The 25631-nt window shown below is 44.0% G+C and overlaps 1 protein-coding gene across 1 annotated transcript in view; it reads left to right on the plus strand.

The window, feature by feature from the left end:
* IL1RAPL2 (interleukin 1 receptor accessory protein like 2) overlaps positions 1-25631 on the plus strand; it is a 2001777-nt gene that overhangs the window by 1864885 nt on the left and 111261 nt on the right. The gene's annotated exons all lie outside the window — the stretch shown is intronic.

Raw genomic sequence — 25631 nt, forward strand, 5'->3', positions numbered from 1 at the left:
AGAACGCTGTGCGAATATGATCAAATACGCAGAGGTAGGGTTCACTTAGAAATTTAAGGGTGACAGTGTGTAGTTGAGGTGCTGCTTTAAGATAGGGGTGCGCATATGCAGATAAGCAGGGTGCAGCCGTCATTTACAAGGGTTTGCACGCAGATTTACCGAATGCCGACTTGAGATACGTGACATGCATGCATTTTTTCGGGGTGTAGTTACGAGGGACCGTACACAGTTTCACCGGGGTGCTGCCTTGATTGAGGGGGACGGCTGCAGTATTGCCATGGTGCATTACTTCACAGACGAGGAGGACGCAAAGGTTGGTATACATGGCTGGATTTGCCGACAGCACTTTTCTGTCACCCCTCCATCCTTAATTCTGCACTTTATCCACCATCCCGTTCCTATGTCGTTCTGTCCTGTCCACGCCCCTCGTTTATGTTTCAACCTTCCCTTGCAACAATCTTTTGTTCAAGTCACATTCTCGCTCCCAATTGTAAAGGTCCCCTGTCCTCCACTCTGTTATCAATGTACAAAAAATGCATTGCTTTCCCTGTGATTTGTATTAATAAAGAAACAAAAATAAAGGCGATTTTCAAAGTAAATTCAGTTAGATCTCTGTATATATATGCATGTGTGGGTGTGTGTCTACCTTTAGATTCCCTCACTGTTTTACATTCAGCAAAGAAAAATAGGGTGTTCCTCTAGCAATGTATAAACACAAAAATACAAGATGCATAATTGTTTGCTGCTGCCTATCACTGGTTAATGAGTGGCCACAGTGTAGCCATTGGGGGACGTGCCCTGGCTCCACCCAGGCTGGCACAGTTTATCAGGAGACAGAGCAGGTATGGTGCAACATCTCGTAAATTCGAACGCACACTTTTTGAAAAGCCTATGTTGCAATTTCCTTAAAATGAAAAGGATGAGTCAGAAATAAAGTCTTCAAAGTTCTTTCTCTCTCCCCATGGTTCTTCAGATCTCTTTTCCATCTCCCATATAGTGATGTCTCCATCAGTGAGCCAAAAGGAACTTGGCCTTCCTATTCAATGCATCACTATCATTCTTCCTTGTCTCTTTATCAACATTATTTTAGGCATTTGTCTCCAGTTGCCAGATTCAATGTTTCTTTTCTCTGTCTATTTCGCAAAGATTGTGAGGGACTTTGGCTTCATGTTTCTCCATGCAGCCTGTATTATTTCAATCAGCTCTTAAGTATGATTTTGTCTGTTTGTATTCATTTGCATCAGGCCTATTTTTCCTTTGAAATTAATAAATGAATCAGGCTTAAGAAACATTGACATAAAGTTCCAACACCCAACAAACAGCATTACTCTTTGGGCCTCATTACGAGTCGGGCGGTACAGGGTTAACAGCACTGGTAAAGGTGCCGGTGCCGTCAACCCCGTACCGCCCGATTCCGAGTTCCCCTCGTGGGACCCGCTCTGCACGTCTGGTCTCACCAGACGTGCAGAGCGGGTCCCGCGAGGGGAAGAGGGAGCAAACAATGGGCCAACTCGTAATGGCCCATTGTTTGCTCCCTCTCCCATTCCCATTCAGCCCTATGGGGGCTGAAATGGGAATGGGGATGGACCGGGTCCGGGTCCTCGGAGGGAGGAATTACTGGGGCTTCCGACCTCGGACTCCAACGCCAGTAGCGGCATGGTTACCGCCGAACTCGTAATGAGGGCCTTTGTCTTTTACATATCTCACATACCTCTAGGAACTTGTCTTATAGCCCCTCCGTTTAACATTTCTCTTTCAAAACATATTGCCAATGTGCTCTTGAGACTTTGTTTTCAAGATCCAGCTTGCAGAACTTCCTGTGTCATTACTCGAGGGATGGTAAGACCCTTTCAGCAACCCTCAACACAGGATCTTGTATACCAGTGTGCATCTATGTTGGACTGAGCTGGAGCAAGGGATGATCTGCAAAATGATCTACCCAGTTTGTATAGATGACTTGTATACCAGCTGCTGCTAGCTGACAACTATAGCCCAACTTCAATGGGAGGAACACTATATCCCTGCTAAAGGTATCATGATATTCATCATTCCCTGCATGGCAGAGAACAACCTCCACCCCAAACACTGTGTAATGCCTACCTGGGGCTGTCGCAGGTTTTGCGGCAGATTATAGTGTAGTGCCCCAAGCAAGGCTCTGGAGAAAGTTGAGGACAGGATTACTATTGGATAGTGATATTGTTGTGGATCCAGGCTCCAGGTTATCTATCTATCTATCTATGCTCATTGCTATTTTGTTTGGTAAATGTTAGATCTTATCAATATCTTTCTTGCACAATGTCATCAATAAACCAGCAAATATTTGCACTTGCAATATAAAAGTGTCTTTAATACTCAAAATGTAAGCACATTAATAATGCTCTCACTTTCTTGTTTGCATTTATGTATATTTGTTTTCCTGTAGAGATAATATGAGTATTACAAATATCATAGTCAAGCAATACACAGTCCCTAATAATAGAAATAAAGCAAGAGAGTAGATACCCAACAACATACTATTTTAAAATGCTAAGAACTACCCACTTCCAATCATGGATGTGTATGTAGCCCTTGTAGCCAGATACAACTTAAAATCATACTCACAATTGTGATGGTTTGGATTGGAAAGCCAAGCTACATGTGCAGTTATACAGACCTACCTTCGTATAACTCATTAGGTGTAAAGGGTTAAACACAAGGTCCATGGTGTCTATAGATAGTTAACTAAGAACAGTGTAAAAGCAATCTGAAACCATTGAACACACAGGATTACAGGTAAAACATTTCAAATCCCCAAGCAATGGTTTCCAATCATCCTTCTGCTGTGCCTTGCTGGATCCACTTATCCTGACCAAAGAAGTACGCAGGGAAAACAGGTTATATATGGACACTGCAACAAAACTCAGCACCACTCAAAACTCACTCTGTAATCAACATAGGGAAGATTGACAGGCTAACCTAACAAAAATGCATCAAGGTGTTGCTTAATAGTCCTACCATGGAAAATACATGTTTTAGTTCCATGAGCATTTTAACTGTCTCCTAGTAAAGGCACATGAAACGGTTTGCTGCTGGGTTCCAAGAGCTCCATTTTGTAAATAAAGTTTGCCTCCAAATTAATGAGGCAATCCTTAAAAATCAGATTTTGGGAAATTGGCAAAGTCTCAATTTTAGGCCCGAAGACTAGAATTACAGTTGTGACCTACTCATTAAATCTGTGATCTTTTCTTACCCAGGCTGGTTGGGATGTTGTGGGCCACAGGATCGTCCACACCTTGCCCATTTGTGGGTCAGCATGGTGTAGCCTTCCATGAAATCCTTGGAACTCTACAGTGGCTGAAAGCCAATCACATTCTAACAGATAATTATGTCGTTGATGTAATCAGTAGGAACATTGAAACAAAACTTATTGTTGGTTCTATTTGAATTGAAGCCAATCTTTTGCTTACATATGAATTTGCATTTTGTAAAAATATTAGCTTTTGTCAAAAGATTTTTAAAAAAATCTGTGCTTTATTGAAAAGATGTTCTAATATCTGCATATCCCAAATAAGCATTTAACCTGAATGTGCACCTGCTATTGAATTCTGCGGCTATGTTTTTATAAAAGTGCACACATGTTTCTACATGCTCATTAAACCATTGCAAGATGATTGTTTTAAAAACAAGGCTGCAACCTGGACTAGGTTAGCAGATAAACAAGTTGCTTAGGCAATCTCTTTTCGTGTGCATGCAGCATAGAAAGAAAGACATGTATTTTCTAAACACATCCAGCTTTTCGGTTTCTAATGAACCCATTAAGCCCATAATGAACTCTGAAAACTAATTCTATGCACATTGCCAATTTGCTTGAGTAGAGAATTCTGACAAAGTCAATAGCTGGAATTCACCTCTCGGAAATGGATCTCTTTCAAAATTAACAGGAATGTCTCATATGTGGCCAGAGGCTGCTGTGGCCTGTCTTGGAGTTGTTAATAATAAAGGCATATAATGCAATTTATGACACAGAGAGCATATCTTATTTTCCCTGTTACAGTGAGCGAAGCACTATATCCCTACCATAGTGAAAGGGGCTCTATATCTCTTCCGTAGTGAGAGCGGCACTAATCCCTATTGTAGTGAGATGGCAACTATATCACTGCTATGTTCAACTGGGCCTACAGTCTGGAAAGCAGCGTTCTAGTCACTATATCCATCTGGCCTAGATGTTAAGAAAAGAAGTGGGGCAGTTGCCATACACTGGATGGATTACAAACAGTGATCTGGGCTCTATTTGTGATATGTCATTATGAGGATTCAAAAAAAAATCTTGGGCACTACAGCCCTGATACTGTGTTGTGATTAAAGCACCATGTTGGTCATTATATACTTGATACTTTGTTAGTCAAGTAGCCTGTTGGGCACTACATCTCTGAGAATGTGATCTGATTTAATTAAGAAAGTGTGTTTGTCAATCTGCATTTCATAGCTAATCAAGGAACATGCTGGGTGCTATATCCCAAAGACTGCCAGATAAGAGTGTGACCAGTATCTGTCACACAATGGACATTGATCGACAATCAGACCACAGTAGGGAATCAGGTTAACAAAAGATTCTATTACTAAATGTGCACATGATTATCACCAATAAAGAAATAGTGTGTAAATGAAACGAAATATTATCAGGACGGGTCTTCTTCCTGGTGGGGTATTAGAGCACAAATCCAAAGCAAATGTCTCTGACAAAATTAAAGTATTAGAACAAAGATTCTGCCAGTGGTATGTAAGTCCAACGGCTCACTGTCCCTCAGCATATCCAGACAATACTTGTAAGCTCGCAGTCCCAGGTTTAAAGGTTTTAAACACTCTCTTTATAGTATGCCTTAGTGTCTGTTCTCTTGAGTCCTCAGTCTCGTGTTTGAGGTTTCTCGCACTCTGTTACAAACAGTTCTCTTGGTCTTTTCTCCTGTGGATGGATTCAATAGGTGGCAGCCGAACTAGGAGAATGTGGATGAATTGAAAATGTTGGGTTATTAGGGATGGGTCTCCTAGGATGGATTTCAGCCAGAGGACAGTCTAATGCTGGGACATGGATCTCACTAAGTTCCCCACTTCCTTCCTCTCTGTCGTGTTTCTGCTCCTCAAGCCAACTGCTCTAATCGCTCTCTCCTCCCCAGAATCCTGCTTTAAGTTTCACTCCAAGAAAGCTTCTGCGGTGGTACCACGCGAGGGGCAGCCCACTTTGTCTTTGAGTCTACTACCTTCACTTCAACAGAATTCCTCTCTACACCTCTCTGTAATACCTCTTCCCCTAATCCTTCACTGGTTTTCATTTCCACCTCCTCAATACCTTCTACATCTTCATGGAGACCACCTATGTTCTCTCTGTCACTTCTATCTGAATACTCCTCTTCTGAAAGCATGTCCACTTGTCTCCCATTCAAAACTTCCACTACCAACTCTATTACACGTTCCTCTATTTCCTGTTCTTTTCTCGCCCATCTCTCTTCACCTTATTCTCTCACCAGCTGTCTATTCTCCCCCCATCTTCTTCACCCTGTGAGCACATCCCCTAGACCAATTCAGATTATCCAATTCCTAAGACTACTCCTTTCTTTTGACCCCCTCCTTCTAACTGCCCCCTGATTAAATGGGGTTCAGCTGTGACGGTTTTGCATGGAGAACTTTAGAATCATATTTTTCTGGACCTACATGGATTTGGACCGACACTTTGCGAAGCACATCTGCCAAATTGGATTTCCCACATCTATCTTCTCGTCAAACTGTTTGCTGACTGTCTTGCTGACCTCTTGGACTAACTCAGGTCCTCCTCTTGGTTTAAATGGATTCCGGAGCAGATTCACCACCCACGCAAGGTGAGTGAAGCGTACCCTGCAGCTGACAGCCCTGCTTGAATTCCGCTCCGCATTTTCCTAAAAGGGCCAGACATGCGATCGTTATCCTATGATGAAATGCCCTTTTTGCGACCCATCATCCACCAACTCACTCAAACAGGGCACTTTATCACAGATCCCTTTTGGACAGGATACCCATATGAAAAAGAGCGACATCTTTTTGGGAGGGCAAAAGGAGCTCATGCCATGGACCCGCCCATGGTGGGGAGGAGGTCATGGTAGCCTGATTCAAAGACGTCAGTGCTCATTTTTTTTTACACAACATGCAAGCATGTTTTATGGTGCACTTCTAAAGCTCTAACCCTTCCTTGGTGTTATTCACAAGTAAATTCTGTTCCGATCAATTAATCCCGTAAAGCGTTCTCTGTTTACTGTAGTACACACAGCAGGACAGATTCTGAAATCTGTGTTGGTGCAAGTGATGAAATGCACTACCACATTGTGCCAAAAAAGGTACACCTAAAACCACAAAACGCCTCTGAAGGTGTGCATCTATGTTTCCACGTATTTAGATGAGATTTTACGCCTCCTGTTTTCATTTTAATAATGAGGGGGCATGTTTCTGCATTTCAAAGTGCATCCAGAATTGACAAATGCGATGTACTTTGAAATGTGGAAAAATGAAACAACGTCCCACGCCCATTTGGACCAGGTGCAGGGCAAGGCCCAATGCACATTGGGTTCATTATAGTGTTAATGGCTGCACACCCACTAGCATGTCTATCCAAACAAGGACAGAAATGCAGTTTTTATACTTAACCACATTTGACAGAGGAAGGCCTTTTAGTGGCCTGTCCCTATGAAAAATGCTCCATTGACCCACGTGGTTGAAGAGTGCCTGTAATACATTTGCGTCCGGAGCATTTAAGGGGGATGTGCAGCTCATGTTTGCACTACTGATCACCCACCGCGCCCCCTTGAAATGTGCAGGATACCTTTGCAACAAGGTGGGCTTTGCATTTCTGAAAATAAACACAAATTAGAAAAACCCATCCTCTGTTTTCTTTTTTATTTGCACTCATTTTTGAGAATCTTTCCCAGTTTGTCTATTCAGTATGGAATACTTCCTGTAGCATTCTGACTCTTCTATGGTGAATCTATTGATCATGTGTAATTCTGAAAGCTTGAAAGCATATTGATGAATTTGAGTGACATCATTTTTCAGAAGATAGCTCAGTGTGGTAAGCTCTCATTACAGAGATATGTGTTCATACAACAGATTACATCACAAAATACCTGCAATGCCAACCCAGCGTTTCCTATGTCTGAGTTTGATACCCTAGCATGTATATACGTTACTGATAGTAACATCTACTGTGCTACCAAACAATGTAAATGCATCAGAAAGAGCTAGCTATAGAAAGTAACATAGTATCAGTATTTTATAAGTCTCGAGCTTGGTTCCTCCAAACAAAGGTTGTAAAAACTGGCATCCAGACCCAATAAAGAGCATTCAGTGTTAGGACAGCTGATTAGGTAATCAAATTCAAGACTGTGGGACCAAAATGTTGAGGATCATATCCTGGCTTTGCCAGTGAATGATACAGTGATCCTGGACAAAGCATCTTATCTGACCGTACAGTACTCTGCTGCCTTCCATGAGAAGGATTGCCTTCTCCTGTAAAGGTCCTTTTTATCGCATTACTTTATCTTTCTTTGTATGTAGGCTACGTGAGAAAAGGAGTCCTAGACAGAAGAGAGCGGCCAAATGTCACAGGCCTCTGGCAAGAATATTTTCATGTTTGCTTATTTTGCACAAGGAATTCATTGCTTTTTTATGCAATTTCAAAGGTACTTCTGCACATCATAAATACAAGTCCATACATCTGTGTGTTGGGTGTATTGGTAACTTTAAAATATAATCGAGAATCCCAGATGGAATCTTTTAAGCCACCTCAATTAATATTCTGTCACTTACATACTTGCCTTGATGATAGAGAACAGGAAGCTAGAATCATTTCCTTTTGCATAACATGTCTATGTAAAGTTGTGTTTTCTAAATTCTGTCAAGTTGCTTTAATATGTGATGTATGTACTTTGCAAGACAGTCCTACAAATCAGGGTATTCATTTAGTTCATGAAAGTCAAACATCCACAAATAATTACACCTTGCTCTATGATAAGACATGGAAAACAATATATCAAGTGCACAAATTGCAGATTGGCTCAAATCCTAGCTTCACCTCTTGACCAGGCTGTCTGATCCTCGGCAACTCAATTCATCTTGTGCCTAACCTGTCAAAATTGCCAGTGTATAAAAATGTTAAAATTGTCAGCCCCTATCATTGATCTAGTTAGTTTAAGGAATGGTCTTAAAAAAAAGTCTCACTCTTGGTTCAACTAGGTATGTACTGCTTCATGTATAGCAACAGAGTCCTTGATAAACTGCACACCTCAACGTCATTCGTTTATTTGCTGGATAATGTATGTATGTATGTATTTATTTTTTGTATAGCGCCGATAGCCCGTGGGCATCAGGGCGCTTAGGCAAACAACGAAAAACAAAACAATACAAAAGGAACGTCTGCGCTAAGCCATGAGGTGATCATAATCCCCCGTATCCCAGTTCATAATCTGAAAAGATGAGTCTTCAACCCTTTCCTAAAAACAGTAAGGTTGGTAACGGTTCTGAGTGTTTCTGGAACACTGTTCCACAAGCTGGGGGCCTGCACCAAAAAGGATCTGCCCAGCTCAGATTTCAATTTAAACTTGGGGACGATCAACAGGCATTTACCCTTTGAACGAAGGTTCCTACTGGGGGTATAATAGCAATACAACTTGAAAACCATCTATTCTGTCAATGGTATGTCTACCATTCACATTACTTCTAATATGTCTCAATCCTTGAGCTAATAAGACTCCTTTGTCTATGCTGGGATATGTGTACCCTTTTCATGCAGCTACAAATCTGTGTCCCACATCCAATGCTACACTCTGCTCATGACTGCTATTTTTAAAATGTACCCTGTACCTATTCTAATACACAAATACCCTCACCATGGAATGCTAATGCTGCCCTTGAAATGTTACTTGTTTAACATTATGATTCAAGGAAGGATGAAGAGGGTAAGGGTACTGGAAGAAAGTATCCAGGCATATTTTGGTTGATGCGGGGCAGCATTTCAAGCAATGGGATTTGATTATTTTTGGGGAGTTGGGGTCACAACCATAGATTCTGGATCCCTTCCTTTCTTAGTTTGGGGGGAAAGGTGTCTGTGGCCCGGGCCACACAATTCCTTAAAAGGGCCCTGATGCACAATAGTTTGCCCTATTCATACAATGTTTTGCGTTGTTCCGAGAAAGGAAATTCCTTTTCCTTTTAAGATAAACCCCTACACCCTAAAGGAATGTACCCAATCCCCACCCTGAAAGACATATAAAACATCTGTCAAACATATAATGCCTTGTTCTTTTGATCTTCCAAAGAACCTAATGTCACTGCCACCAACCATATTGCTCTCGGAGCAGACAAAACAACCCCTACCACTCCCACTCTATACTGGAACATCTCAGTTAAAAAATGACCAGTCCAGCAATATCAGGGAAATTAAAAGAAGGGATTTTTTTTGTTTTTGTTTATTAATTTTATTGGTTTAACTACAAACCTTTAAAATAAGATAATTCTTAACAATCCACATATATAGATTTACAGCCACTCTTTTTCCCAGTTGTCACAGTCCATCAATTCTTAGTGAACTTTACTTCAAGTTTAGGTTCAGATCGGTAAGGTCAATCGATTTTCAATTGCCGCCTAAAAAGATGTAAGAGGCATTAGTAATTTCATGTCTATTCCATTAAACATTTGTTGCCACCAATCCTCAGCACAAAGAAAAGGATGTTTTAAACTCCATGGGCCCAAGTAACGTGTTCTTTCCGTTCGAAGGTCACTGCAGAATAACACCAAGTGTTTGAGAGTTTCCTTTTCGTTCTCACAACATCGACACATTGGATTCAAGTTTGCATTACATCTCCATGCCCGAAGGAGTTCTTTTGTTTGAAAAGAGTTTAGCTGAAGCCTCATGAACACACTTCTTGCATTTGGGTCAGGAAACAGCTCAATATATTTTTGAGTATTGATAAACGCACAAGCTTCTGGGGGAGCATCATTCATCATTTTAGATGCAACTCTCTGTGCTGTAAGAGGATTCAATTCAACACTACAGCTAAGTCAATGCCTAGTCTGGGATACTGAATGGAAACCCTTATTAATAGATCTTTTTGTCCAGTTCATGCGTTCTGGATGACTACCCATATATAACACCCCTCTCTTGGAATCCCCCTGACCCCACTGAGCCAAGAAGTAGTTCTGTTTTGCAAGTTTAAAGGTTTATTTGATAATTTAAACAATATATATATATATATATATATATATATATATATATATATCACGCTTTATAATAAATTAATAATTGAATATCACACTGAATCTGAGCAGTAATCAATAATGGATAGTCTGGCACTAGCACACTTGTGAATAGGAACAGAAGAATAAGGTGGTAGAGAATGCTTTATATAAGTTCAGATGGATGTAATGTTGAATGAAAATGCAATACAGAAAATACTCAATATGATTTCAACAAAACAATGTAATCACTTTTCTCTGGCAATCCCCTCCCCCCTTTATGCAATGCAAGGAAATGGAAGGAAAGCACACAGTTCTCAGAAATGCAATCAACTGTAATTCAGTTCACCCCAGCAAGCTTAGACTACAGAAGTTGAAACACAGGCCCAAAATGCTTTTATATGTGATAGCACTATATTGGAAAATGTGCTAAAATGCTTTTATATGTGCTGGCAATGAAGTGAAAAATATGCTAAAATGCTTTTATATCCCTCTAGAGGTTCAGGGTGAGTAGTATCTAGTTAATATTAGTCCAGGCTCACTCTAGCAATGATTCAGGGATGGTTCTTAAGAGGCAAACGAATTTTTAGCAAGGAAACTGCTGTTTTCACACGTGGAGAAATTTGCAAATCGCGATAAATTTGCGAGTGCGTTTTTCGCGATTGCGGCAAAAGTGTATGGAATAGGAATGCGGGTCTAGGTTCGTTGAAAAGCCAAGATTCCCAGCTTTCAGAGGAAAGTTACTGCAAGTCTCTAAGACAAATGGTCACGGAGATATGAGCAATATGGTAAAGGTCGTTTTTCAGATTTGAAATTTTAAAGTTCAAAGTGACAAGTGACAGCTAGCAACTAGAAATGACAGGTGACAGCTTTACAAAATGACAGGTGACAGCTTTACAAAATGACAGGTGACAGTTAGGAGGCAGTTCTACTTAGATTAAAATAGATTGAATTATATTATTTTAACTAAGAGATTGGTTCTGCACAGTTCTGCCAGGTACTCACAATATATTTAGAAATAGAATGGGCCTCGCCACGGATCTGGTCAGGTTTTAGACTGGAATCTGGTCTGGTCTCGGCACTTCACAGTGATCTGGGTCAGCTCTCTGGTTCTGCTAACAGTGGTCTGGGTCAGCTGTGCTCTCTCTGGTCTAGCCTCTCTGGATTCTGGAGATTGATGGATTTGAAGTCTGGATCTCTGGATGTGGTATGGTCCGGCAGCATGCTCCGCAGCAAATGGAATTGAATGTCCCTATCTGTCCTGACTGTCTGCTTTTATGTGTTTTGAAAATGGGTGGAGAGGCTAGCTTCCTAGGCCCTACCCCTCTCCACTTGTCATTGGCCACTTCCTCCTCTTCCCCTTGATTGGGGGAATGAAATGAAGTGTCATCATGATGAGGTCTGTTTATGGTGCAGAGAACCCACCCCTGTCAAATTACACACAATCTATATTTTGACCCAAAAGACATAATTGCACAGGTACACATTTGTTTAAAATTACATGCACCCATCACATATCACAGGAGGTATACCCTGTCCAAATCTGCTCTTCCTGAGAGCTTGCATTGAGAAATGGCAACATATTTCACTTTTTGGTCAGGTTACCAATATCAGATTCTTACTCAAATTTACCCAAATGTGTGCAAGGCATGCAGGCATTAATTGATGAAGTATCAGACTTTTAACATGCATACATTTTAAGTAATACCCTCTTAACTGCTAGCTTGCCCCCAGATCATGCCACCGGTTCTAAAAACCTCTTAAAATGTGGGCAGAAAAATCACAAGAATTATGGTATCATTTAAATAATTATGACAAGTCCGTACTATGAGTTATTCATCTTTTTCTAAAACCATATTCTGGCTACAGAGGGGTGTGGTTTCAGGTCACATGGTACAGAAACCAGTCTTTCCATTTTCTTCAAGCTCAGCCTCTGTCTCCAATTTCTCCCCCTCCCAGTTTCTGCCAAGCCAGCTTGCTCTCACATGCAGTGCTCCTCCCCTTTCCTTCCAGGAGGAAGCCACATTTACGGCCCCCATAATAAAACATTTGCCTGGGCCCTGGAAGGCCCATAGTTCAAGAGGAAGCCATTTATGGCCACTTCAATAAACCCTCTGCCTGGGTCCTATGTTTAGTCTCTAGCAGTCCCTTGATAATTCAATCAGAGAAGTGTCAGATCCCTTTTGGTGGGAACAGCAAAAGGCAGCTGGCCTGGGAACACAGCTGTAGTGCAAGTCTCATCTCCTGTCGGGGGTAGCTGGTGGGCAGAATTCAGTTCCTTAAGCCAGGCCCCAGCTAATGTCACTTTTAGTTACCCAGTTTTCTGCATTCAAATAAAACTAACCATTTTTACATATGCAGCTAGAATTCTGATTCTAAGTTTAAAACTATGACATTTAAACAATTGCAACCTATGTGACACTCAAAAGTTGGTCACTCATTTCTTTTAAACATTTAGGTTTTTAGTGTCTTTCAGTCCAAATTTACTTAAACTGCTGAAATCCACAGCTCAGCCAGTCTTGTTATAAACCTTCAAGTCACTTCAGAAAATAATTTTACATTGGATCCACCTCTCAGTAAGTCTTTCTCTGGCCTGCTTTGGGTTCATTTATTCAGTTTTACACAAAAAGAGAAAAAAAAAAGTCTGGTGTTGTTTTAAAACGCCAGCTTTCTGATAGTGGTGAGTACTGGTAATGCACCCATTTTTGGGATTTAAGAAAATGAATTCCCCACAATTCTAGGTTGCTTTTGGCAATCAGCATTGCCATTCCCAATGGTTTCAGGCTACTGTGTGGGTAGTCCAATGGTGGTTTTAGGCAGTGCCCTTCTGTGCCCATAACATCGGCAAAAATGGGTGGCAGCCTATTTTTCATGCATTTCCCTGGGCATTTTCTGGGAATCTCTGGCCATCATGATGTTTTCCATGTCAGTACTGCACAGTTTTGAGGTAGGGCTTGGATGCGTGGATAAAAACATCCCACAAGCCCCCCTCTTGCGATGGCCATTCTGTTTCACTGATGGGACTCGCAAGACCTGGGATGTTTCCTCATCTTCTTCCAATAGATGGCACAGTTCAGCATCTTTTCCTCCATCCGGTCGCCGGTCCTGATGGGAATATTGGGCGGTACACTGGGCCCCTTGCGTCTCTGCTCCCGGTCTCCGGATCATCCTCCTTGGCCCGTCTCCAGGTTTTCTTTCTCTAGGACGACAAAGGAAGAGCGGCAATACCTATTCATAGACATTTTCCCCCACCATTGATATAGTGGGGTGGCATATAAATTTATAGTCAAAACATATGAACATGCACATTTCTTTTTGCATTCAAAAACGAAAACACCCACATTGAGAAACTCAGAATTTGATAGGCGATGTGTAGGATATTTTAGGTTAGAACTGAATTAATCTGAGACAGTACCCTCTAGGATTCCAGAGGATTCCTCCAGTTGTTGCAGAGTGTGCCTGGGATGGCAACACTTCAACTGGTTAATGTGGACCCACTTGTCTTCAACCTCTGCCAAACCGCCTTTGGGGATGCGGATGTTGTAGGCCACATGGGAGATTTTGTCTATAATCTCAAAGGGTCCCTTCCATGTAGACAAAAATTTTCGCTGTTTGGCCTGGTTCCTTTGGAAATTGTATAGATAGACCCGGTCCCCCACCTGATATTCCTTCCTGGAAGTTTTCAGGTCATAGTGGGTCTTCATGCTATCAGCTGATCTTTCTAGATTCCGCTGAGCATAAGCAAAAGCATGTTGAAGGTGTTTCCTTAAATTCTCCACATACTCGTGAGTTGTGGAGGCATTTATCAGTGTCTGCTCTTGGGTCCTGTAGAGCAAATGCTGAGGAAGCACCATCTTGCGCCCAGTCATCAACTCAAATGGTGACATTTTGGTTGCAGATGAAGGGGTAGATCTGATGGCCATTAGGACCAGAGGTAATCGGATATCCCAACTTGGCCCAGAATCTGCCACAAACTTCTTTAATATGCTCACAATGGTTCGGTTATATCTCTCTACTGCCCCAGAAGAAGCTGGCCGGTAAGCAATATGCAACTTCCTTTTGACCCCCAGTATCTCCCACATCTTTGTCATTACTTCACTGGTGAAGTGGCTACCCCTGTCTGACTCAATCCTTTGAGGTAGACCAAAACGGGCAAAGATGTGGTTAATCATCAGGGCAGCAACAGTTTATGCCTTGCAATTTGGGGCTGGGAGACATTCCACCCACTTGGTAAACAAGCATGTCACAGTCAACATGTACTTATTCCCCCTAGCAGAGCGAATCACGGGGCCTACAAAGTCGATTTGTAAATCTAACGATGGCAGTGTCATCCCCCGCTTTTGGAGAGGCGCGCGGTGTGTGAGGGACATCGGCTGAAATTGTGCACACACAAGACACCCCTTCAAGTATTGGTCGAGGTCCTGCCCCATGTGTGGCCAGTATGCAACCTCTCTTAAGATTTCCAGTGTTGTGTGAAACCCCCTATGACCGGCGGTGGCCGCATCATGGGCGTGACTTAACATCAGGCTTCGGAATGAGGTAGGAACCACCCACTGATCGTGGCCAGCTTTGGATTTCCTTACCAACAAATCGTCTTGGATCCGGAACATTTTTGGACATTTCATCAACACTCTTAGGTCCTCTTTCCCAGTGTAATCGGTATCCATCAAGGGAAAGTTCTCAGGGTCCTCAAGGTGCTGGTAAAACTTACCAATAATTGGATCCCCCTTCTGAGCGGTAATCAAATCAGCATCAGGGATCTCCTTACTCCATTGGGCAGTTGAAAGGTCGTTGTGAGCAATTATCTGGGACCTAGTGATAGCAGTGACCTGGATTTCCCCCAACAGGGACTCTATTTCGATTAGATCCCCTTGGATGGCCCCGGTTTTGGCCAGCTGATCAGCTAAGTCATTTCCAGTTTTGTCTGGTCCCTCTACTTTGGAATGACCCTTGATCTTTTTCCAATAGATGGTCATCTCATTCGAGGTGACCAGATCATCAATGTTTTGGATCAACTTCCCATGTTTCAAGGGTTTGTTGTTAGCACATAACATGCCTCTGGTTTTCCAATTAACCAGGTGATCCACGAACCCGTTCCGTACATAATCCGAATCTGTGATTATGACCAGTTCGTGGAGTTGATGCTGGACAGCAGTGAAGATGGCCTGATGCACAGCCATCAATTCTGCCACATGACTACTTCGGGGACCAATTTTGTATCCAGCGGAGGGTTCTGGGAACTCCTTCACCCATGCATTCCCTACGCTGGCCACCAGTTCTTTCTCCCCGTCGTTGTCAACATGGTAAGAGCATCCATCCACATAGACAGTGGGCATTCCCTCACACTTGTCCTCTTCAAAGACTCTGTGTGGGGAATTAAGGTATGCCTCCATGTTGTCCTTTATTTTTAGACTTTCGTCCTCGAGACAGTTTTCTCTGGCACAATCATGCAAGTCAGCCAGACCTTGCGCGAGGGGACTCTTCTTGTTTTGGCCATATCTGACCTCCACAGGAAAGCCTTGCATTGACAGAATCCAGGAAGTAATTCGGAATTACTCACATTTCCGGCCCGGATTCTGTCACTTTGGAGATATTGCAGAGGCTGGTGTGGAGTCTCCACTATTATGTGTTCCCCCTGGATAAACGGGCGGTAATTCTTCAATGCCCACACCGTTGCCAGGAGTGCCTTCTCACAATCGTTGAATTTTTCCTCCACAGAGGATAAAGTTTTGCTCGCATAGGAGATTACTTTATTGACCTTGTCATGCTTTTGGTATAATACTGCTGTCAAGCACGTATTAGAGAACCCCGTCTCCAGGAAGAACTCCTTGTTTCTGACAGGGTAAGCTAGGCAAGGCGCTTGTGAGAGGCTTCTTTTGAGTTGTTTTACTGCCTCGGCTTGTTCTGGACCCCATTCCCACTTGACCCCCCCTTCAAGAGATGAATCAGGGGTCTGGTGATCTCTGCGTAGCCCTCAATGAACTTTCTGCTGTAATTAGTCAGTCCAAGGAGGCTCCTTAGTTCCCGCAGAGTTGTGGGGTCTTTCAGTTTCTGAAGTGCTTCCACTTTCTTTTCCTGGGGACAGAGACCCTGAGGAGTAATCTCATGCCCCAAGAAATTAACACGGGTTCTACACCACTGTGCTTTCTGAAAGGAAAGTTTTGCTCCTGCGGCCCTCAACTGGGTCAGAACATAACGGATCTCCGCTATGTGTTCCTCCACAGATGAACTTTTGATGAGGACTTCATCTACATAAGCCAGGTTACCCCTCGCACCCAGGTCGGGCATGGCCTTATGCAGGAAAATGTTGAATTCATTGCCGGAGTTGAGGTATCCGAAGGGAGTCCGGGTCCATGTGTATTGCTGGCCCCCAAAGGTAAAAGCCAGTTTGTATTGGTCCTCCCTGCTGACAGGCACGGTCCAGTATCCATTGGTCAGGTCTATTGCAGTGAATACCTGTAACCCCTGGATCTGGGCCAGCTCTTGCACAATGTAGGGCAGAGGCCATCTGGAAGTATGGACCCGTTTGTTGAGCTCCCTGAGGTCGGCGCAGAGTCTCCACTGGCCGTTTGGCTTCAATATTCCCAGCACCGGATTATTGAAGGTGCTGTGGACTGGACGGATTATTCCCCGGGACTCAAGGTTCTTAATTATTTCAGTAAGGGACTCCATTGATGTGAGAGGCAAGCGATATTGCTTCACAAACACAGGAGTCATGCCAGGGTCCGTGGGGATTGTTGTTGTGTGGATGTCAGTGCGACCACAGTCATATGAGTCTACCGCAAAGAGATCTTGGAAATCCAAGAAAACTTGTTTCAACTTTTGCTTTTGTTCCAGAGTCACACAGGCATCAGCTAGGTTGACTCTCTCTTCCACCATCTGCCTGAAGCCTGGAAAGACTTCTGGCTTGGCAATCTCCTAGGCCTCTTCCAGCTGGGTGGAGAAGTCCCTGGTCAGAGTGCTGATTTGGACTGGAGGCTTCAGGTGGGAAAGGCAGCCCTCATGGACCTGGAAAATCACCTCATCCCTCCTGAAGTCACAAGTCACATCTTCCTTACCATAAGGGCAAGAAGTGTACACCAGGAAGTTCCCCCCATTCCGGGTAAAAATCATGTCTGGTGTTGTATTGTCCTCACTGTCACTGTCAAAACAGTCCTTGGGGATTGGTCCTAACAGTTCATTACCTAAATCGATGGAAAAATGTCGGTCATCAACCGCCATTCCAATAATGGTGCCTGCGGCTAGAGTAATACTCTTTAAGTCGCTGTTATCCACCTCTATTAGAATGGTGTCATGTTCTATGTTGACTAATGGAGTTGGGTTTACCCCCAACCCTTGCTGTTGGAGAGAAGCGTTTAGATGTATGTAAGCATCAGGGTTTTGCAAATATTGTCCTCTTTTAACTTCCACTTCCAAAGAGAATTGTCGGGTCCTTTCTGGGATGGTGACTTCCTCTTTGATCTGAATTTCAACTGCATAAGGTAGCAATTGAGCTGACCTAAATACTTTTTCTGGATCATCAAAGCCCATGGGATTATCCGCTAATTGGGACCAAGCTTTGAAGTTTATGAGGTCCAAACTAATGGCAAAGCGATTGAGAATGTCACTGCCTAAGTAAAAGGCGGCAGGGACGTCTCGCACGACCCAACAATTATGGACTATGCTCTTGTTGCCAATGGAGATTTTGAGCATACACCTGCTTGGCAGGAGATGTTTGGAATTAGGTGTTTCCAGGTCCATTTCCCATTTGTCTATCAGTTTGAAGGTGGGAATGGCTGGATCTTTTGGGAGTTGGCGGAACATGGCTTCGCTGATGAAGCTCTTACCGTTGTTCACACACACTCGAGCGAGAACAGAGTCCTTCCCATCATTTAACTGGACAGGGATGAACAACTGCTCTCCAATTTGCTGAATGTCAGCCAGGCTCTGAGCTGATTTCACATCTTTCTGGACTATAGGAGTGGGAGTTTCTGATTGTAGATTGGTAAAGAATTTCAGGGTGTTTCCTTCCAGTGTGGAATACCACCTTAAACTGGAAGGAAGGTTGATTTTCAGAAATAGAGAGGACCCTCCATCACCAGTCTGTTGTCCTACTGCTATTACTGTCACGTCTGGAATTTGGCTATTCTGGAAGTGAAATTCTACTTGGTCAGATTTTTGTTCAACCATGTGGCAGGTGCCGTTTAAACTAACATGGTTGACACTCTGTTTTAATTTTATTGGTCGGCTAGTCTGGGTCCAGAGGACCTTGTTTACGCAATCCATTAAGGGTGACAACCTCCTCAGGAGGACATTCCCCAGTAAACAAGGGGTGCCCACTGGAGTCACAACTATGACCGGGTGTTTCAACTTGTGTCACCCAATTTTAATGTCCAAATCTGCCGTCCCCTCGACGGGAATTTCCTTCCCGTCAAAGTTCTGGAGTTGTCCAGGAAGTGAGGTGAGAGGAATTTGGTAATTCCCTCCCCTTCCTGCATTCAGTTCATCAAAGGCCCTTCTGGACAGAAGGGTAGCTTGAGATCCCGTGTCCACCAGTGCCAATTTTGTACCCTGTCCCTGTACTTGTACCGGGGCATAATATCTTCCCTCCTTCTCCTCAAGGGGGCACAGATAATGTACATTTTTGGACAACTGGTGGGCTAACTTTCTGGTTTTGGACAGCGCTAGCGAAGAGATTTGGGCAGAATTCTGTGGAGAGCCTTGGGAATCTGAAAGAAAAAGTTGGCAACTGGAGATCAGAGCCATTGTGGGTTCCCCTGGCTCCGGTTCCGGACCGCCCCCCCCTTTTTGGAGGCAGTCACTAGGATGGGCTTGAGCCAGGGGATTTTCTTGCTGTTGGTTCTGGGATGAGATGGTGGGCAGCGGTAGCTCAGTCTCCACATCTCCCCAGTCTGAATTGACATCCCTTGGGACCCATTTTTCTTTGGGAGGAGTTCCCCCATCTCTGAAGGAGAAGATCCTTTTCCCAGGATCTTCTGAGGATCCCTCTCCCTCAAATTGGAAGATCTGTACCTCCTCCTCAAACTGAGTCTGTTTGGGTCTTTTGTTTCTCCTACCCCCCCTCTGCTCCTTTGGAGGCAGACTTTCAGGGGCAGGATATTTTGTTTCCGGTTCCTGGTTTTCCAGGGGCTGTTTACAAGTTGGGAAGGAAGCTTAGTCCAAGGCTTTACACCCCCCTTCCCCTTGTGCCTCCTCCCTGGGAACCAGTGAGTTATCGGGGTGCTGCCCCCGTCATTGCTCTGGAGCACCAGGCCCAGAGTTTGGTGCATTCTGTGCCGGCATGCCCATCTGAGGGTTCTGCTGCGCCCTCAGTATGTGACCCAGATCCCGCCCCATGTTTTGAACCTGGCGCTCTAACTGGGAAACCCGCTCAGGCTGATACGGGGCCCTGTTTTCTCCCCTGGGCTGATCCCGGGAAGGGTAGCTATCCCTTCTTTGGCAGTACCCCTGGTTGGGAAGATTTGGATACCCCTCCACCCTTGGCCTCCCCTCTCCCGGATTCGGTTGTCTGGGCTCAGGGAATTGGGGAAAGAAGGATGGATGATTTTGGGGCTGGAAATTGGGTGGATACCTGGGGAAGAAGTTCTGCCCAGGATTTGGAGAATTTCTGCCCTCCTGTGGGAAGTTGGGAGGGAAGTTCCCTGGGTTAGGTGCTTGGCTGGATCCCCCCCCTCGGGCTGGAGGAGTCCACACATAACCCAGGATGGGTCGATTTCCCTTGTAACGGGGACTTACATAGTCAGGAGAGCGAGGGACCCCATTTGTGGGACTACCTCCTTGACTCCCTGTTTGTGACTGGCCCGAGGACCTTCTGGGCCTAGCATTATTAGGTGCAGGTAGGTTTTTAGGCCCCCCATCTCCAAATCCAAAACGGGGGCAACCTTTACCTCTGCCACCTTGGCAGCAGCAGGGGTGCTGTTAATTCTGGGGGTTTTGGGCTGGTTTTTGTTTTCCACCGGTTTCTGCACCTCGTAGATGCGGGTGGCTTGTTCAATGACCCATTCTAAAGATCTTTTCTCATGAAAATTTCTCACGAGCTGGGTCATTATGTATTTGGGCAAGGCATGGAAAAACGTATTAATAAATTCTCTGCTATCCGTGCGCACCCTTCTGGTGGTCTGCGCAAAGGCACGTTTCAGTTCTTGCACAAACTCTTGTGGGGCCTGATCCTCCCCACACTGCAAATTGTAGGCTGCCTTGCGAGCCTCTTGGGGATTTCTGTGAACAGAAAAATGTTTTAATATGGCCGCCCCATAGGTGGACCACCTGGAATGATTTTGGTCCTCCAGCCCTGCAAAGATACTGGAGTACTCTGGGGAGAATGTCCACTTTACATATTGGATACAGCTTTGGCTGTCCTTCAAATGAAAAGTCTCCATCATTTGCTCATAGAGCTCCAAGTGTTCCCAAACAGAGTACTTAGCGTTCTTATGATAAGGCGTGATGACACTCCTGATTGCCTTAATCTGTTTCAATGGGTCCTTAATCAAGGCCCTTTTTGCCTTATTGGTCTTTTTGGTTTGGGTAACCCTTGTCCATTCGTCCTCTGACTCAGAGGCACTGCTCCCAGAGGTTCCTGTCTGATCTTCCAGGTTTGCCCGGATTCTGCGAGCCTGGGAATGGCTGGCAGAATGTGGGGACCTGGTCTCCTGTGTCCTGTACCGCTCAGAGGAGTCTTCAGATCTCTCCTTGCTGCCAGGATTTGATGGGTACCCCCCCCCCACTGACCTAACTGGGCAGAGGTTTTCAGGATGCCCTTAATGGGCCTACTCTCCTGGGGTTCCCCATTAAATTGCACTGTGCTTGGGTGCCCATACCGGGATGCCCGCCCATCCATTCCTGGGAGGTACTGGCCTATGAGCCCCATGCTTCTCGCTGGATAGTAATCTGCCATCCCTGTGGCCCGGTGCTCATGTGCGCCAGGGGACATGGGGGTGGCAGAGTCCAGGGACTGAGAGAGATAAAGGCCTCTGGTACTAGGGCTCCTGAGGTTATGCTCAGGAGTTTCCCTTTCCCAGCGAACCTGGTCTCTATCCGCCCCTGCTCCCTGTTGCAATGCAAGAGCCTGCGCCTTCAGTTCCTCAGTTAAGGCCTTACTAGACTCTATCAGTCTCTCCTGCATCGCTACCTGTTGTTGGAGCCTATCATTGTGCTGGCAGAGAGCCTCATTCTCTCTCTGCGTTTCCTGATTGGTCCTGGAGCACTGGGCCAGTCTTTGCTGCAGGAGGGTTACCTCCTGAGCTGTGTCCCTATTGGCCTGCTCCTTTCTTGCCAGAGCATCCTCCACCTTCCTGGTGTGCTCTAACAAGTTATGGTGTTCTTTTTGGAGGTCACCCAGTCCCTGGAGGGCCAGGTGATTTTCTTCCATTTTCCTTTTTAAGTGGCAGACTTCCTAAGGTATCCCTTTCCTGACTAAGAGCCTGCATCTGTGCCGCCAGGTCGTCCCTTTGCCTTTGGAAGGCACCAGCTTTCTGGCGCTCCTGGTCAAACTCTGCCTGGGTATCCAGGTCTTTCAAAATCAGTTTATTGCTCTCTGCCTTCTCCCTATCTAGGTGGCTTTGCAGGGTGACTACCTGCTCAGCACATGCCCTATTGAAGTCTAACTGTTGCTCCAGCTTTTTCTGGCTCTGCAGTAGGGAGTCCAAACCTTCTTGGTACTCCTTCTGCAAGGCCAGAAATCTGGTATCCTGGTCAGCCGTTTCCTGTTGCAGGATGTCCATATCCCTCTTTATTTTAATGATGTGCTGTCTACTCTCATTTGCTGACTCCTGGCTCCCCTGCAGCCTCTGCTCAGAAGAGACCAGGTCAGATTGGACCTTCTGTAATGCCAGCAGTTGCCTACTCGCCAGATCTTGGCCTTCAGCACATTTGTCCTGCATGGCTCCCATATGTAAATATAAATATGCCGCTACCCTGGCAATCTTGTTGTGTTCATCCTTGGCCTTAGAGGACATATATAGTTCACTCAGGGCCACATGTAAGGGACCCTGGTCTCTCCATTTATCTGACCCTGTTTCAGTGATCTGGGGTGCGATTGCCTGCAACCAGACCGTCTGGTCCTGATGAGTCCACTCACCTCTCACAAATAACTTATGTAAGAAGTGCTCTCTGGCTATTTTCATGTCTACTAAGGTCGTCATTCTGGAATTTGAGTTCCTTCCTGACTTACAGAAGTTTGTATTTTATTTTTGCAAAACAGACCTTTTCCTTAGAGCGTTCCTTTGAGGAGTGCTTTACAGCGTAACACAGCGTGGTGATCCGACAGGATATGTGTATCTGGTCAGCTGGCACACTGTATTAATCTGCACAAGTGATAGATCTAATCCAAACGTCCCGCTCGAGCGCCCAATTTGTAAGAGGATTCAATTCAACACTACAGCTAAGTCAATGCCTAGTCTGGGATACTGAATGGAAACCCTTATTAATATATCTTTATGTCCAGTTCATGCGTTCTGGATGACTACCCCTATATAACACCCCTCTCTTGGAATCCCCCTGACCCCACTGAGCCAAGAAGTAGTTCTGTTTTGCAAGTTTAAAGGTTTATTTGATAATTTAAACAATATATATATATAAATATATATATATATATCACGCTTTATAATAAATTAATAATTGAATATCACACTGAATCTGAGCAGTAATCAATAATGGATAGTCTGGCACTAGCACACTTGTGAATAGGAACAGAAGAATAAGGTGGTAGAGAATGCTTTATATAAGTTCAGATGGATGTAATGTTGAATGAAAATGCAATACAGAAAATACTCAATATGATTTCAACAAAACAATGTAATCACTTTTCTCTGGCAATCCCCTCCCCCCTTTATGCAATGCAAGGAAATGGAAGGAAAGCACACAGTTCTCAGAAATGCAATCAACTGTAATTCAGTTCACCCCAGCAAGCTTAGACTACAGAAGTTGAAACACAGGCCCAACATGCTTTTATATGTGATAGCACTATATTGGAAAATGTGCTAAAATGCTTTTATATGTGCTGGCAATGAAGTGAAAAATATGCTAAAATGCTTTTATAACCCTCTAGAGGTTCAGGGTGAGTGGTATCTAGTTAATGTTAGTCCAGGCTCACTCTAGCAATGATTCAGGGATGGTTCTTAAGAGGCAAACGAATTTTTAGCAAGGAAACTGCTGTTTTCACACGTGGAGAAATTTGCAAATCGCGGTAAATTCGCTTTCAGAGGAAAGGTACTGCAAGTCTCTAAGACAAATGGTCACGGAGATATGAGCGATATGGTAAAGGTCGTGTTTCAGATTTGAAATTTTTAAGTTCAAAGTGACAAGTGACAGCTAGCAACTAGAAATGACAGGTGACAGCTTTACAAAATGACAGGTGACAGCTTTACAAAATGACAGGTGACAGTTAGGAGGCAGTTCTACTTAGATTAAAATAGATTGAATTATATTATTTTAACTAAGAGATTGGTTCTGCACAGTTCTGCCAGGTACTCACAATATATTTTGAAATAGAATGGGCCTCGCCACGGATCTAGTCAGGTTTTAGACTGGACTCTGGTCTGGTCTCGGCACTTCACAGTGATCTGCGTCAGCTCTCTGGTTCTGCTAACAGTGGTCTGGGTCAGCTCTGCTCTCTCTGGTCTAGCCTCTCTGGATTCTGGAGATTGATGGATTTGAAGTCTGGATCTCTGGATGTGGTATGGTCCGGCAGCATGCTCTGCAGCAAATGGAATTTAATGTCCCTATCTGTCCTGACTGTCTGCTTTTATGTGTTTTGAAAATGGGTGGAGAGGCTAGCTTCCTAGGCCCTACCCCTCTCCACTTGTCATTGGCCACTTCCTCCTCTTCCCCTTGATTGGGGGAATGAAATGAAGTGTCATCATGATGAGGTCTGTTTATGGTGCAGAGAACCCACCCCTGTCAAATTACACACAATCTATATTTTGACCCAAAAGACATAATTGCACAGGTACACATTTGTTTAAAATTACATGCACCCATCACATATCACAGGAGGTATACCCTGTCCAAATCTGCTCTTCCTGAGAGCTTGCATTGAGAAATGGCAACATATTTCACTTTTTGGTCAGGTTACCAATATCAGATTCTTACTCAAATTTACCCAAATGTGTGCAAGGCATGCAGGCATTAATTGATGAAGTATCAGACTTTTAATATGCATACATTTTAAGTAATACCCTCTTAACTGCTAGCTTGCCCCCAGATCATGCCACCGGTTCTAAAAACCTCTTAAAATGTGGGCAGAAAAATCACAAGAATTATGGTATCATTTAAATAATTATGACAAGTCCGTACTATGAGTTATTCATCTTTTTCTAAAACCATATTCTGGCTACAGAGGGGTGTGGTTTCAGGTCACATGGTACAGAAACCAGTCTTTCCACTTTCTTCAAGCTCAGCCTCTGTCTCCAATTTCTCCCCCTCCCAGTTTCTGCCAAGCCAGCTTGCTCTCACATGCAGTGCTCCTCCCCTTTCCTTCCAGGAGGAAGCCACATTTACGGCCCCCATAATAAAACATTTGCCTGGGCCCTGGAAGGCCCATAGTTCAAGAGGAAGCCATTTATGGCCACTTCAATAAACCCTCTGCCTGGGTCCTATGTTTAGTCTCTAGCAGTCCCTTGATAATTCAATCAGAGAAGTGTCAGATCCCTTTTGGTGGGAACAGCAAAAGGCAGCTGGCCTGGGAACACAGCTGTAGTGCAAGTCTCATCTCCTGTCGGGGGTAGCTGGTGGGCAGAATTCAGTTCCTTAAGCCAGGCCCCAGCTAATGTCACTTTTAGTTACCCAGTTTTCTGCATTCAAATAAAACTAACCATTTTTACATATGCAGCTAGAATTCTGATTCTAAGTTTAAAACTATGACATTTAAACAATTGCAACCTATGTGACACTCAAAAGTTGGTCACTCATTTCTTTTAAACATTTAGGTTTTTAGTGTCTTTCAGTCCAAATTAACTTAAACTGCTGAAATCCACAGCTCAGCCAGTCTTGTTATAAACCTTCAAGTCAATTCAGAAAATAATTTTACATTGGATCCACCTCTCAGTAAGTCTTTCTCTGGCCTGCTTTGGGTTCATTTATTCAGTTTCACACAAAAAGAGAAAAAAAAAAGTCTGGTGTTGTTTTAAAACGCCAGCTTTCTGATAGTGGTGAGTACTGGTAATGCACCCATTTTTGGGATTTAAGAAAATGAATTCCCCACAATTCTAGGTTGCTTTTGGCAATCAGCATTGCCATTCCCAAAGGTTTCAGGCTACTGTGTGGGTAGTCCAATGGTGGTTTTAGGCAGTGCCCTTCTGTGCCCATAACATCGGCAAAAATGGGTGGCAGCCTATTTTTCATGCATTTCCCTGGGCATTTTCTGGGAATCTCTGGCCATCATGATGTTTTCCATGTCAGTA

The sequence above is a fragment of the Ambystoma mexicanum genome, chromosome 5p (genome assembly GCF_040938575.1).
Source record: "Ambystoma mexicanum isolate Mex_15411 chromosome 5p, UKY_AmexF1_1, whole genome shotgun sequence".
Lineage (NCBI taxonomy): Eukaryota > Metazoa > Chordata > Amphibia > Caudata > Ambystomatidae > Ambystoma > Ambystoma mexicanum.